Source organism: Protopterus annectens, chromosome 5.part0 (genome assembly GCF_019279795.1).
Source record: "Protopterus annectens isolate FY-2018-M chromosome 5.part0, PAN1.0, whole genome shotgun sequence".
Lineage (NCBI taxonomy): Eukaryota > Metazoa > Chordata > Ceratodontiformes > Protopteridae > Protopterus > Protopterus annectens.
In genome coordinates, this window is record NC_056735.1 from 1477581733 (window position 1) to 1477597842 (window position 16110).

Sequence of the window (16110 nt, forward strand, 5' to 3'; positions counted from 1 at the left end):
GCATGACGATCAGATATATAAACTCACATAAACTTATAACAAGGAATAGAAATAAACGCTAGTATTATCAAAATACTGGAACCTTCTCCTAGAACAACTACTAAAAGATTAAAACAGGCAATATTGTAATCTTATTTTAAGTAAACGCAAGTAAATTCTTTACCTTAATTTTAAAATTTCATTGGTGACATTATATAGACGTTTGCCTTATAGCTATTCGATTTCCTTTTGTAATACAGTAACATAAACCTGTTTGTGTTTTCTATCGTTCTTCTATCATCAGACCCTCTCTCTTTGCAGCACATATTGCATATAGTGTACATAAGTTTGTTAGAGCCTTTTTAACTTGTTTGATTATGGTTTCTTATTTCTTTGTATGCTTGCTCGGTTGTTTTACTGTCTCAAATAACAGTGAAACTGTTAACTGTTAAGCGATCATGTTTTATAATATGAAAATAAAATAAAACATTCTTGAAAAAAATATATACAGAGAAAAACGGGATCACTACCAAACAGTTCTCTGGAAGAAATCCGTTCCTAGAATATTACAATGGAATCATACTCATTTTCACAAAAAGGAAATTAATAATTAGTTTCACTTCAAACCAAGTGGGATATTTGGATTTATTTGCTGAAAAAGAAGGGCATTATTTTTAGATTCACTCGTCATTGCCATGTTACATCCTCAAAAGCAGCAAAAAATCCAGACTGTGTGTGTGTGGGGTGGGAGGGTTGGGGACGCAGAGCAGACATGTAAACCTGGTTTACTGCAAGTAGGACTCCAAAGTTGTCATTATGTCTGTGTTAGTCAAACTCAATATTTTTATGCATAATGACCGATATGAAGCCAGAAGACCTGTTATTTATTTGATGTTTGTTGATCAGATAGATAGGGTGATCAAAAATAGGCCCCATTCAGACAAAAACAGGCTTACAGCAAGACGAAGTATCAAATCATCAAGAAACGTATCAATAAAATAGAGAATGCATGTTAATACATCAGGAAAAGTAGAACAAAAAATAACATCAAACAAGTTATGCATAGACAGATAATTTTTATCATGCGTTGGTGATAATCTCGGTGATGTTTCTGCATATAATCAGATACAGTCAGCATAGCTAACAGATGATATGCAAGTCATTCAGTGCAATCATATCCAAAGAACCCAGTACAACCCATTCACGTTACTGTTACCACCATGCAGCACCAGGATTATCAGTTGTAGATATTTTTAGGGTAGTAAGGATTTTCAAGTTTTAGGAATGGAGTCTACATTTAAAACAGCTATCCCCCACAGGCAGCTCAGGAGGAAAAATTTCTTAGATGGAAGTAGAGGCCTTATCAGAAGCGCAGGTGAAGAGGAGAAGGCTGTCCCTTTTCAATAACTCTCTTTTAGGACAGTGTAACTTTTGGCACCAAAGTGACTAGTACAAATTGAGCACAAAAAGCCAGATGACTCTTTGAAAGGTTAAGCAGTGATGAAAGCTTTTCAGCAGAAGCAGGGTAAAAAGTAAGGATGTTCCTCACTGGTACAGTGAGTATAAAATAAACACATGAAAATATGAAATGAACCTGTACGCTTCATTTACAACGGTCTTGTAAGATGATCAGGTTGAAAACAGAGGAAAGGTAGACTACAGTCCTTCTGAGATAAAACTCTTTTTTTTTAATTCTAGCACAAATTAAGCTGCTTGATGACCTTGGTTCTAACAGAATTCAACTACTATTTGAGGGTTAGGGTAGCACCAATTGTTCATTCAGCAAGGTCCAGAACTGTAGCTAATAGCCCTAACAAGACACAAACATGAAAACACACTAACTGTGAAATGGAATAAGTGATGAATTCTACCCTAATCTAAGGCCATTCACTAATCTCCAAAGCAGCTGCCTTTCTCCCCCACCAAAGCCCACTACTCTAACCCATCATCTACTCCCTCATTCATCATCACAGTGAAATCCACTTAACCACTAAACGCATTATGGTTTATTAAGACTCCACTGTCACCTCCATAAAGTGCCTTCTAATACACCAAGTCCTGAATTATGGCCTTCAGTTCCCAATCATCCTTTCCCCATTGATCTCAGTTCAACACTACCAGTATGTCCTCTCATACTGCTAAAACTCCTACTCTTCCCAAGAATATACATACTGTTTTTCTTCAGTCTCCCTTACAGCCCTACGCTGGACAAATTCATCAGATATCCTTTGAGTTACTGCCTTCATAACTGAATGCAGTATTCCATATCCAAGAATAACCTCATCAATGGCCTGGCCTGAAAGTACAAGAATGAACACCTCTTTAGCATCCATATCTCTGCCAATGCATGTCAGCATTCAGTTTCTGAACTACGATGTTCCCTCAACAGACAAAGCAATTCACCTTGGACATGATAATGCTTTGCAGGTCTTTTTCTTCTACCGCACTACAATGATTTATGTCCCATCCCTCAAAATGACGAAGAACAAAGTGTTCATCTTTCCAAATGGTAACATGTCAAACTTCTTGGTAATGAAGCCCAAATTTCACTTTTCTATCTTATCTGAAAGGCTGTCACATCCACCTCTCCCCCACATGTTGCTATTTCACTTTTTATGCAGACCCAACATTAGTGTCATCCATGAATAGGGCAGACTTGCTTCCAAGCCAATAAATAAGGCTAGAAGTAAGACAACTGGGACAGTAGCTAATCTGGTGACAAACTACATTGATGTGCTTACCACCAGTTTGTCTGAAGCCTACTTTTACCATCTGCATCTGTACCCAATCTCAAACCCATTGTTCTGATCTAGTCCTGTATTAAGCCTCCTGATTATTCACTAGTCTCCTTCTGACACCAAGTCAAAAGATTTACTAAAGCTCACTTAACTGATGTCCACAAGACTGCCTATGTCTGCCTTCACTGTGATACAGCTGTAAGATTGGATTAGTGTAGATTAACAAGGATCAGCTCTCTATAATTCTAAAATGACTTTCATCCATTTAGCTTGCTGGCCTCCAAAAAGCATTCCAACAATCCTCTGAAAGATATCTTAATATTTCGCCAGGAAAGACAAAATAATAATTTGCTCAATTCCAGATCATTCCTTAAAGACGCACCACATTAGCTATCCTTTAGTCTAAAAGCAGAGCCTTATCAGGGGTCCTGCAAGTCACTGAGACAGGGCTCTCAGTACCACTAAACCACCTACAGTCTGTGTCCTGCGGCTACCTTAGCCTGCTTACTTTCTCCCCCTCTACTAGCAGCACTTCTTCCACGTGTGCCATGTTGAAGGCTGACGCAAAAATATTCGCACCACAGCTATGTCGGTTTCTTGGCATCCTTGTACTTCCTGTCTTGTCCTTATTCTTAGTTTCAGTGGTCAAACTCTTTACCGATTTTTTTCTGCAGCCATTCTTTTAGCTTTACCAAAGGCTCCCATCTTAGATCTTCCTAATCCTCTATTGTTCTCTAAGCAGCTCTCTACACTTACTGCCTTCCTCATCCCTTCTGTAAACTAGTAAGGCTTTGTCTTTCATTTTTGCAAGGCCTATCAACTCCACCTTACATATCTACGCAACAGTTTATCTAAGGAATACAAAATCTCTTCATGTTTTAGACTTCCTGAAAGAACTCTATTTGCAATAATCAAAACCTTTAAATCCCAGGTTTCCAATACAGTCCTGACTACCACATCCATCCTATTAACTGTGACCCACACCACGGCATGATGACTTTCTTCACCCATTTCCCTTGCCTACACTCTCTCTGTGACTTCATAAAAACAGTATGTAACATGTACATCCCTAATTACATATGACGCAGGACCCAAGACTTTGTTATTCAGGCCGACTGAGGGCAACCTGCCAGCAGATTACCCAAATGTAATGACTGCAACAGTGAAACATGAAGAACATCTGCATCTTCCACTCAAGGCCTTTTGCTATAAACCATTTGACCAAGGTCAGTGTCCTTTGACTTCTACACATGGTAACTTCTTAGCTCACAGACAAAAGTCTATTGAACATTGTCAGTCTCATTCTGTTACATTTGTAAGCTCCATCCCTTCTCTTTCAGTAGCAAATCTCTGTTCAAGCTGTAGTATCTGTAGGTATATTTCTACCTGCTATGTTGCACCTTCTCTTACTCCCTTTTTTTCTTCCATTTCTGCCACAAAGACATCACTCTACATTAACTTCATCTATTTAATTAATTCATTCTGCCACATAAAGAATGTGTAGAACTTTCCTTTTTAAAGTTGCTTCATTCCCTAAACAATCAGTGCCCTGACATCACCAATTTTTATTCTCTATTCTCATTTACTTGTACATCAAGTAATCATCAAAGCTGGTACATTAAGTAATCATCAGAGTTGGATCATGGTCAAATGGGGACCCAAGTAGGATAAAGGACCTCTCTCCCAACCATGCCAGTATCCCTGTTCTTTGCTGCCTCTCCCCATTTACCATAAAATAATGTTTAAACTACTCTCTCTTATATGACTTGCTGTTGGCCTGTTGGTGCAAAGGCAAGGTGTCCCTCTGCAACACTACGGACTTGAATTCAAGAACATAGTAGGGTTACTGGTGAAAGCCAGTTGGAAAAAGGCCTGGCAATCTACTCCTATATGCTTGCCTTGAAACCTCTTTGGATGGTTCAGATAACTGTTCGTAAGGGGACCACGAACCATTCTTGATTCAATAGCACTAAACAGACACACACAATTTATTAACCAAAAGGTCTGAGTATAACTTATTTTAGTGGAGACCATGAGAGAGAGAAAAAAAAAACGTTTTATCAACTGGGTAAGCCCACTGGACACACAGTCCCTTTTCAGGAATGACCAAGGAGCAATGACTACGTGACTTTCTAAGACACAGTAGCCAAATAGAGACTGTGGGACTCAAACTCAGGATTGCTGCAGACTCTATGCCTAGCAACACACAAAACCTTAAACATATATTCCTTGCTACCAAATAAAAAAGCTGCACACTGAAATTTTAAAATTACAGTAATATGGCAAGCTTATGGCATGAACATTTACTCAGAGAACTTCTGAATGTGACAGGTGTCATTTCCCAATCTGCAACAATCTTTTTTTTTCAGTTTGATACTCAAATACATATTACTATCATCACATTTACAAAATTAATTACTAAGCAATAACACTTGTTTAAACAAAATTTCAAGAGTGTCCACGTAACCCACATTTGATTAGCAGTACATATTCTAAAAGGGCTGGACTTCGGAAGATAGGCTTGAATGATTAAACTGCTGATACTATTTTAGCCATCCTGGGGGAGGGAGGTGGGCTGGCCCACCACACTGGCAAGACATAACAGAAGGTAGGCTATTACCTGTGAAAGAACCTTGCACACACTAGTGCTGTTTGTTGAATGACACATGTGACACCAAGTAGGGGATGATACAAGTGGTAGCACACACTATTCCCTGTCAGACAGTCAGTGTGGGTCAGCTGACATCTACATGGTTGGGAACTCTATAGGACTGGTTCACTGGCCCACTCCTTAATGCCTGCCTCTCGCTTCTGGTGGAATGAATGAACAAATGGGCAGATCAAGCCCTCTTATGGGAACCAGTGGGTCACAGATCTCACTCAGTTCGGGGATGCATGACTCTTGCCAGTACCAAAAAGAATGAGCCAAAAGAGCACAGGGTATGGGAGGTATTTGGCAAGCTCCCAGGAAAGAATAAAACAAACTTTCCAAAGTAGGATAAACTGGTGTAACATCAACATTATATTGCACTGTAAACATCATTACAGATATTAACCATTTTACGTACATAAACAGTGTAGCATATTTGATTATAGCTAAAGCCTGCATCCACAGAAGTCAGAATGCACATGGGGAACTGGCAGCAGCCATGCAAACATTACTTTCTGGACAGAACAGAAACTTTATTAATAATTGTCTTTCGGCTTTTCCCGGTTAGGGATCGCCACAGCAGAACTCCATTCCGCTAATGAGTGGCAGCGGATTTTTACGGTGCTGATTTGCCAGCCTGATGCCCAAACCTTCAAAGAAGGCACACCCATTCACGCATGCACCTACCTGCATGTCTTTAACATCACTCAACCGTGGGGAGGACATGCAGACTCCACACAAAAGCCGCTCTAGCCGAGAATCGAACTGGAGAACCTCTTGCTGTGAGGCGACAAAGCTAACTGCTGCACCACCGCAGACATGAGAACAAAAATCTTTATTACTGATGTGAAGTATGACTTTTCTCCCTCTTTCAAGTTTGCATAAATGACAGGTTTTTTGAAAAACGTTGAGAAATCATAATGAAACATTTAGCACAGTCACTACTGTTTTTAAGTTAAGACCTCATTTACTAACTGCTGTTCCACTGAGCCATGCCTTAGCTGCTCCTCATGGTTCCCTAAGTTATACTGCTGCTGCACTTTATGGAAGTTGCATGCCACCCCCACCCCACCCCGGAACATAACCACATTATCAATGTCTGTTTCAAAAAAACATATATATATATATATATATATATATATATATATATATATATATATATATATATATATATATATATTGCTAGCAGCGGTCATAATCTGGCTTCTATAGCTAACACATGCAGTTAGAACTCAGGCAGCAAAGCACATTTCAAATTGCCAGAAGCCAGAGAAAGCATTGGAAGAATACCAGTCTTCCAAAAACTTCAGAATGAATAAGAACCATAGTAGACAGTTTACAAATGGAGCACTACCTCATACAACTGGCTGTGTAACACAGAGGGATGTAGTCCTGCCTGCAACACAGCAGACCCGAGTCTGATTAGCAGCTTGGGTGTTGGAGAAGCCAAGTAAGATGTTAAATGGGCTGGCTAGCACCAGCCTGCACTTCCAGGGGAGAGGTTTAGAGCTTCTGCTTAAAACAGGGACCCCCCCCCCCCATTGAAGGCCAGTAATACCTTAGTTGAGAAATAAGCTACCTTTTGTTTGGGGGGGGGGCTAAGTGTGGAAAGGATTATCAGTACGTGTGCTGCCACATGCGTTGATGCACATGATGATGTCAGACACAAGTTTCACCTTAGTTAGGGTTCCCCACCCCCCTATGTACCTAAACTCCCTGTACCTGGCTGCATATATGATGCCCACCCCCTGATGCTCACTCTTGAATATGGACAGCAATCTCACAAGGAAGATGCAGTAAGACAGTCTTTCCCTGAAGAGGAAGGGCCCATATTCTGTAAGGGACATGGTAGGACTGTACCAGTCCACAGGACAGGGAATGAACAGTGTTCAAGGCAGAAGGTCAGTAGTGTGATGCAAAATGTTTGCGCCTAGGACTGTGTCAGTGTGGTTTGTTTTCATTTATATAAATGTATGATTGCCTATGTAGTAAGTAATGGTTTAATGAAGATGTTTCTTGTTTAAAAAAAAGCAGAAATTGGATCATTTATGTAATATTGCTTAGGTTATATGATACACAGCAATGTATGTGAAGTATAATGTTTGTTATGTTACTATAGTTTGATTATTTTTATATGAATGTGAATTTGCCTTTGCCACAAGTGATAATTCAATAAAGGTGTTTGAAAAAAAAAGGCAGAAGGTCAGCAGCAGAGGGAGATAAAGGGTAAAACAAAAACAAAAACAGAAAAACACTAACTCATATGACAAGTTTCCATCCAAAGACTCAGAACTGTTCTTATTATCCCTCTGATGAGTCAACTCTAACTAATGATTAATTAAACCATTCTTATTCTAATTAATGCACTCGCACTCTCACATACCAATCATATGCATGACTCCCTTTGAAACTTCAAGTGCTTGGATGTCTATCAGAATGCAACTACCATAGACTTTTTTTCCTACATCTTCATGCTAGCACTACAAGGGAACAGCAGGGATATCAAAGGCACAAATGTCAAAAGGAGTGGTAAAGTTCAGGTCAGAGAATATGACAGAGCTTTGTTTTTTTAATATAAATACTTATAGCTTATTTTTGCAGCCCTTCAACCGGTCTCCAAGGCAGACATCCCATCCACCCCCACCATTCATATGACTATAAGCACTTCTCCCTTTTAATTTTCTCATTGTATTGTGGGTTTATTTCTTTACTTCACTAACCACTAATGGGACAACATTGTGATTGCCAATGCAACAAGCTACAAACCTCCTGTAAGTTAGTAGGTGTTAATCTGCTGTTTTTTCCACACCTAGCCTATTCATTACATTTTCTTTTAATCCAGTCAATTTTACCAGACACTGTCACTGGCTGAAAAGAATCTAGCACTCTTACCTGACCTACTGCTATATTATTACCCCTCTTACTCACTTCATGATAGCTTGGTTGCAAATACAAACAGGAGTACACTAGTTGTGTCTGCAGCCAACCAGGAGCAAACCTGCCTTCCATGACTATGTTATTGTATTCCATTTTCTGCTGTGAGTTCATGCTAAGAAGTGCACATCTGGCAAGTAAACACCAAACAAATGTATGCACACTGAAAATGTATAGAACTGGAAGAGAAGCTGAAAAAATGTTATTGTAAAAGTGTGAAAACAAACCTGCTCACCAGATATCCACAAGTTTCCGTCAACGCAGCATGTGTAGGGCTCCCTAGCAAACAGATGCCCTAAGAAGGTGCCTAGGGAGGTTTAAGCTATAACTGGCTCTACTAATCACACTGTCCAAAATACACCTACAAATACAACGTATCCTTAACTCATTTTATTCCACAGCATTCTACTACGTACCATTGTAACCCTCTATTCCTTAAAAGCTGTCTTCAGCACATTCCTATTCTTCCCTTTGCCATTTCATCATACAAACGTCCTCATTAATGATCCTTACTCACCCCTCAATTTAAATATACATATACCTCTAAAAATGCATTTCAATGTATTTTTTTTCTCTATTCCCAAGTACGAAAAGTCTCCTGTATACAGCATCTGACTGTCCTTTCTTCTCCCAGTTCCTCAACCCCCATGCACTTCCTCTGTTCCACTCTGCTAGCTATTGAGTAAATTCCACAATCCGTTCCAGGATCCTCCTTCAAAGCACGATACCAAGAACTAAAAGATTTCTAAGAAGGATAGTCTTTTTCAACACTACTGCAATATTTCAGTGATGTTCATCAAGCCTGCCTTTACTAATTTCATGCATTCTCCTGATGGACCAGAATTTACCTTCAAAACTTCACCACACTCAACAAAAACTGACCCATCTAGTTCAGCATTAAGCCTGACACCTTTACTCCCCCCTACATAAACCCTTTAATGAATGAATCACTAAAGACAAATACCCTAATTCTTTCCATTGACCATTCTGTCTCTTTAGTTTCTCCAATGGTCTCGGATGAATCCACAAAACCCATTCCCGCCTTCCCTTTAATTTTTCATTAATGTTAGTCTGATTAAAAAGTGTGTGTGTTAGCTAAGCTGTAATGTTCACTGACATACAGTATGTTCTTAGAATTTATCATAAATTTAACTTCTAACAGACGTCAATGAGACATGGTTCAGATAAACTCCCTAGCTGTATCACCTCATGTCTCAGCATAAGAACATATTACCTAGGATGAGACATGCGTTGACATACAAAACAAGCAGCAAAACTGCTCTACGTGTAATGCCTGCTACCAGAATTGCAATAAATGCTTTGAATCATTACTAATTAGCACCGTTTACTTTCCTGTGTATTTACAGCCATTGGCAAAGAAAATAAGTGACTCAGAAATTAAGGGATATGATTAGTTTGGTTATCAAGAAAAGGTGGCTTTTATTTGCTGACTATATTATTTTGTACCTAATAAAACCAGAAAGGTACATCTCAGTGTTGTGGAATATTTTGAGGCAGTTTCATGTCTTTTCAGGATATAAAATTAATGAAGACAAAAAAGGCTATAGTTGTAAAATTATATACCCACACTGAAATTAGGTCAGCAATACCCATATTTATGGGGACACTGCAATATGAAATATTTAGGAATATAAATTAAAAAGGCTTCTGTTATGGCAGCTAAGGATATATGGGAAGACACTAAAAAGATAATACAAAAAATGAGAAATTGGAAGCTGTTGTTTACAGCTATGGATAGCAAGATACAAACAATGAAAATGTTTTTTAGTCCCTCTACATGTCAGGCATATTTTTATCAACAAGAGAAGTTGTGGATAGTAATAAACAGTTGAGGTATTTTATCAGGTAGGGGAAGACGACAAGAGTCAACATGGAAAAGTTTATCTTTCCAATAGAACAAGGTGGTTTAGGATTACCTGATTTGAAAGAAAATTTTAGAGCTACTGTTAGAAAAATATGTATTAATGTATATGTTTAGTGCTTATTAGAAGCTAAAAGGGTTAACACATTTCATTCTATTTTATGTACAGCTTAATTCTGTATGAAATTACAAGATGCTTTTCAAACTGCAGTATGCTTTCTGAAATTGCAAGATGCTCTCTGACCTAGTATTTGCTAGCACAGCAAAATTCATGTTTATGCCTTTTGGAAATTTACTGAGAAGCAGGTGATTATCTGCTAGGTCAGGAAAATGAATGAATACAACAATACTGTTTTCTATAATGTTACTGAACTTGAACAATCAACTCTGTTTGTGTTATGAGAACATGCACAGCTGCAGAAAAGAAAGATACATCAAACAAAGACTGCTTGAAGAAATGAACTATAATCTGTACTTGCTTTGTGCTCGAATTAGCCATAGTACCTTGAATGGTAACATTGCATAGTGAGAAGTTGTATCTGACCATCAAGGCCACGTTGTTTTTCTTAGGAAGTTTTTTTTGTAAACTTGATGTGCCAGCAGAAAATCATGGACAAACAGCTGCTATGAAATAATATTGAAAGAACTTGTGATTTATTACGTCAGCTTGGTAGGCAATGTCTTTCCAGCATGGTGATTATGTTGTTTGTAGACTGGCAATAACATTTCTGCAGTAGCTTCATTGTTGATGTGATAAATACTTTTCAGTTGGATTTGGTCTACCTGTTTTAAACAGATAATCGGAATCGGAAGAAACCGCTGTTTTCATCTGAGACCATTTGATGTAGATGGAGTGATAGGTCCTTGACTCTGTTCTGCCGACTCCATACCCCCAATACCTTGTATGGCATTAGTGTTACGTTTCACAGTTGCAGAGTTATTCCTCGACCAAACAAAAATGTTGCCAAGGCTAAAGTCACTATGATCTCTTCTTAGCTTCCTGGCTTTCACCTGCTGCAGCTTGCTATTATGAGCACTAACCGCACCATACAAAGTATCCAGTTTCAATACGTAGTGTTCACTTTTAAACTTGTTCAGTCTCTTGCTGCATTTTCTCTATGGAGTTTTCCCTAGGAAAAAATTTGCTGTTCTGCATGTTCAATGCTGTCAGCGTTCGCTGAAAAGGGGTCAATGTTAGAACAGTCGAAATTGTGAAATTTCGATGTTCTAATATAGACCCTGCAATCGCTGCCATTGCAGTCATTTTAATTGATATAGCCCATTCTCTAGCACAGAATACAGTTCCTTAAGCAGTTCATTATCATCCATTTCTTGAGACTCACTGATGCTATGAGTAGCCCCAGAAAAAGATGTGTTTAGTAACAGATTGTTACCCATATTGGTCATCTTCTTTATCCGCTCACGAAAGGACTTAGCCACTGGTGTAACTGGCCGATAATCAATTTCCACATCTTCCATTCCTCTTAAATTAGCCATATCTACCACACACTTGTAAAAAAACAAAAAAGTACAAAAGCAGACCAGGAGTTGGTAGCAAAAGTCTATAGTTTAAAATCAACAGCCATAGAAAAGAATATAAAATCACACCCAGGCTAAAAACAAATGCGATTTATTGAGTGTTAGCGCCTTCAGGTGCAAACCCTTCCTCAGACACAAACCACACAACATAAAACTGAGTTTAAATACAAAAGCTTATGCAAATAATAAAAGTAATCATTCAATTAATCAATTAAATACAAAAGTATTAAAATTTCTGAATGAAAGGCTTATGTCTACTTAAAACAGGCTTTAAAGGTACCATGCCATTAAGCCCTGGATACCTATTCGCCCCTAGTTCAATTATCCACCTAGTCATACAATACTTAGCATTACTAGTAATGCCGCCCTTTCTCCCTCCCAAATTAACCTGTTGCAATGCCAAAAACAGAAAATTATGTCCTGGATATCTTTCTATATGTTGGGAAAGTGTGTTACGTTTATCCTTAAGCCTGATGGCTGAAAGTGCCTCAATATTCTGTCCTGAAATCTACAGTTTTTATCACAAAGGATCTTCTTCAAATTTTTATTCCTCTTATATATAAAATGTGGGCTACCCCCCACCAGTTCCTTCAGAGAATCATCTGTTTGTAAAATTCTCCAATTCTCTCTAATGATGTCTTGTCATGTGATGGAATTAGCAGCACGACCTAAAACACTTTATTCACAGCTGGTTTTTCACCCTCTTCCAGCACCTATGAGGAAGAAAAAGGAGAAGAGGTTAGAACAGCAAAGGGAAGAGATGACGAAGAGATCATACAGCAGGGACAGGAAATGGAGGAAGGTCTCTGTGTGAATTCAGGTACGGATTGCTTGGTTTTTAATCTTTCTAGTATTGCACTTTCTGACATACAGAAATGACTATTGAGTCGAGGACTCAATTTTGTACCAGCAGTCAAACATGTCTTTAATGATGTTATAACTGAATTGGAACAATTTGGTAGAAATTTATGGCTTAAGTAACTCTTTGGTGATAGTGACCTAGCTATCCCCTCTCATGGTGCTTTACGTAAACCAAGTTTGTTTATACCTAATTATGATTCAACAGTTGATGTGTTCATTAGGACATGTGAGCAACAAATACGCAAAAAGGAACACTATAAGCAAACTGATTGTTTTTATAACTTGTCATATGAAGAAAGACAAGCCCTTAAGGAAATAAAAGAAAATAAACATTTAACAGTGCGCCCAGCAGATAAAGGAGGGGCTGTTGTCTTAATGGACAAAATGGAACTTATGCTCACTACCAGTGTTGCCTAAGTAATGATTGGTGGACTGACCATTAACCATATTATCTCTCATGTTAAAGGAGCAATGCTTGATTTGAAGGAGTTGGGTATTATCACAGATGATATATACACACGTTCTGCTAACCCCACTTTCGGGGTTTTATGACTAATTTATTTCTTTACTTCCTCAGTTATTAATCCTCCCTTATCCCTCTCAATCATAATTATCCCTTTTTTCTACTCTCCTTTACAGCCTGCTCTACAGCATTCCTACCATCATGAGTGCCTCCTGTTGCCCTAAAGAACACACTGCCCCTTGAAGCTACAACCTACAGGAACGCTGCACCACCATTTAAACCTTAGTGTTCTATCTAGAACAATAATGTACGTAATAAGAATGTGTTTAATTCTCTAGCTGTGACTGTTTGTAACTTTAAGGACCTCAGGCACATGTCCACCAGCAGCCCATTGTCACCTTTAGCTCCCCCCTTTCTCCCTTTGTCCCCCCTATTCCTTGACCATTGTTATTCTCTGGCTTTTCCATACTGTTCTTCAAAATTAGTGGCCACTAGGTGGCACTGTTAACCCGTCTATTCTTTCAATCTTACTTTACGTAAGTCTAGTATCTCCTAATCACCCTCATCAGCCCCCTGGTTCCCCATGCCCTGCCCTGATAGTGTTATGTTTTACTTTTTACTGTAAGCAAATTATATCCTTCTCTAGTTAATTGACCCCAGACATTACAAAGTAACTTTCCTAACCTGCAGTACTTTATCGTTACTTATTGGCTTCTACACTGATAGTTTTTTTCCTACCTTCTCCTCTATCTCCTTAGCTCTTCCCGCTCTGTTCACCCTACAGGCTCACTCTGCTGCCCATACCCTGCCCCCAATTTTCACCCGCCCCCACTACTTCTACATTTATACTCAACAAACTACACCCACCTTTCCCATACTAATTAACTTATCTAATTTTACCAATTAACCCCTCAATTAATCTTAGCTTCCCAACCCTCACCTTCACTCCACCCACTATATTTATACTCTTCACTTAAAGGTCTCTAAATACCTTCTCTAACTTATACGTACATCCTAATCATAACTTACTTAACACCATGCCTTTCAAACTACTGACATTTATAACTTTAACCCTTTAATTAATCTCCCTATCGTATATCTGCTACCTCACCAGACCTATTTCCACCAACCACTTTCCCTCATTTCACTCAACCATCTCATTTCCTGTACAACACACACACTCTACCACCTGTATATCCCCTAACCTCTACTCTCTCAATAACATTCTACTCTTCTCCTATAAACTGTTACCATACCACCAACCTTCTACTCAAATTCCTACCAGCCCCATCATTACAAACACCATCTCAAGCAACTCCATAACCTACAAACCACTTCCCAAACAACTTAAACACCTCATCACCTATATTTCCCAATTTATTTCTATCCTTGCCTCTGGTGACATATACCCAAACCCTGGCACCTCCTCACCTCTTAGCATTCCTTCCCCATCTCCTCCTAAGTCAACTTGCAGATCCCTCTACTTCACAGCACTAAATGCCCAAAGCATTTGTAACAAAATCCTAAACCTCCATGCCTGGTTTCTCCATAACAAACCCGACATTCTTTCCATCACTGAGACCTGGATTAAAGCACATATAACAGATTCAGAACTTATACCACCCAACTATTGCATACTTAGACATGATAGAACATACAAAAATGGGGGAGGTGTCAGTCTCCTCTACTCCTCATCTCTCTCAGTCACCGCATACTCCAAACCTATCCCCAGATTTGGCAAAGCTGAATTACTTCTAGCCCTCCTTCAAATTAACAAACAAAAATCCATCTACATAGCCACTCTTTATATCCCTCCCAGAGACAATATTATAATCCTCGAAGACATTCTCTCCTGGCTCTCATCTAATATAACAAACAAAATTATACTCCTGGGAGATGTTAATATTAATTGGGACACTATCCGATCTCCAACTAACTCCTTAAATATAAACCTATGTAACTTCACCCAACTTAACTCACCAACCAGGCCATCCAAAGACTCCACTACTGGTAGCATCCTGGACTGGATTCTTATTTTCCATCATCAATACATCTCTAATAGTGGCACCCTTCCTGATCCATCAGGTGATCGCATGACCACTTTTGCCCTTTGCCTTCCCTCCCCCAAACAACTCAGCCACACCTACACTACTACTAGATCCCTAAAATACTTTAATCCCAGTGCCTTCTCTGACACTCTAAAAAGAGCCAGTTGGAGCCCACTAAAAACTTTACCCTTGGATCATGCCATTACCTATTTCAACACAACATTCTTAAATCTACTAGACACCTTTGCCCCCAAAAGAACTAAAGCACAAAAAGCAATTCCGTACCTTGGCTAACTAAAAATACCCTAGCCACTATGCAACAACGAGATAAAGCCTGGAAACGCTACCATAAAACTAAGACTGCTTTTTCTTTCAATGAATATAAGACACTTCGCAATAAAGCAAAGAAACTTATTAACTCTGACCATAAAACCTACTTCACCACTCTCCAAACAGAACACAATAACAACCCTAAAAAGTTCTGGGATGGAATCTCCTCCCTTCTAAATCCTGGTAAAAATGAAAACTCCTGCTCCAACCAAAATGCCTCTGACTCTTATCTAGCTACCAAATTCAACTCATTCTTTATCGACTCCATATTGAAACTAACATCATCCTTCTCTAATAACCTATCTACCCCACAACAACCTTCACCTATCCCCTCCTCCTCCCAATACATCTAGTTCCCCACTTCCTCCTTTCCCTATTAACCCTATCCCCATCTCTTTCATAAAAGAATCCTTCAAAAATTGAAATCCTGCTCGAATGCCCCTGATGAAATACCCTCCTACTTCCTAAAAATATCATCCGAAGCCATTGCGTTCCCAATCTGCATCCTAATAAATCATTCAGTCTCTGAAAGCTATGTTCCCCAGCTCTGGAAAAAGGCCTACATCATTTCACTACACAAAGGGGGGAATAATAATGACATTTCCAATTTCTGTCCCATTGCTATCTTGTCCCCCATTTCAAAACTCCTCGAAAAATGCATCCACCTACAACTTCTACCTTATCTC

At 38.9% G+C, this 16110-nt stretch overlaps 1 protein-coding gene across 2 annotated transcripts in view; it reads right to left on the reverse strand.

Moving 5' to 3' along the window:
• The window catches only part of FARP1 (FERM, ARH/RhoGEF and pleckstrin domain protein 1), a 2534157-nt gene that overhangs the window by 1078249 nt on the left and 1439798 nt on the right, over positions 1 to 16110 (reverse strand). The gene's annotated exons all lie outside the window — the stretch shown is intronic.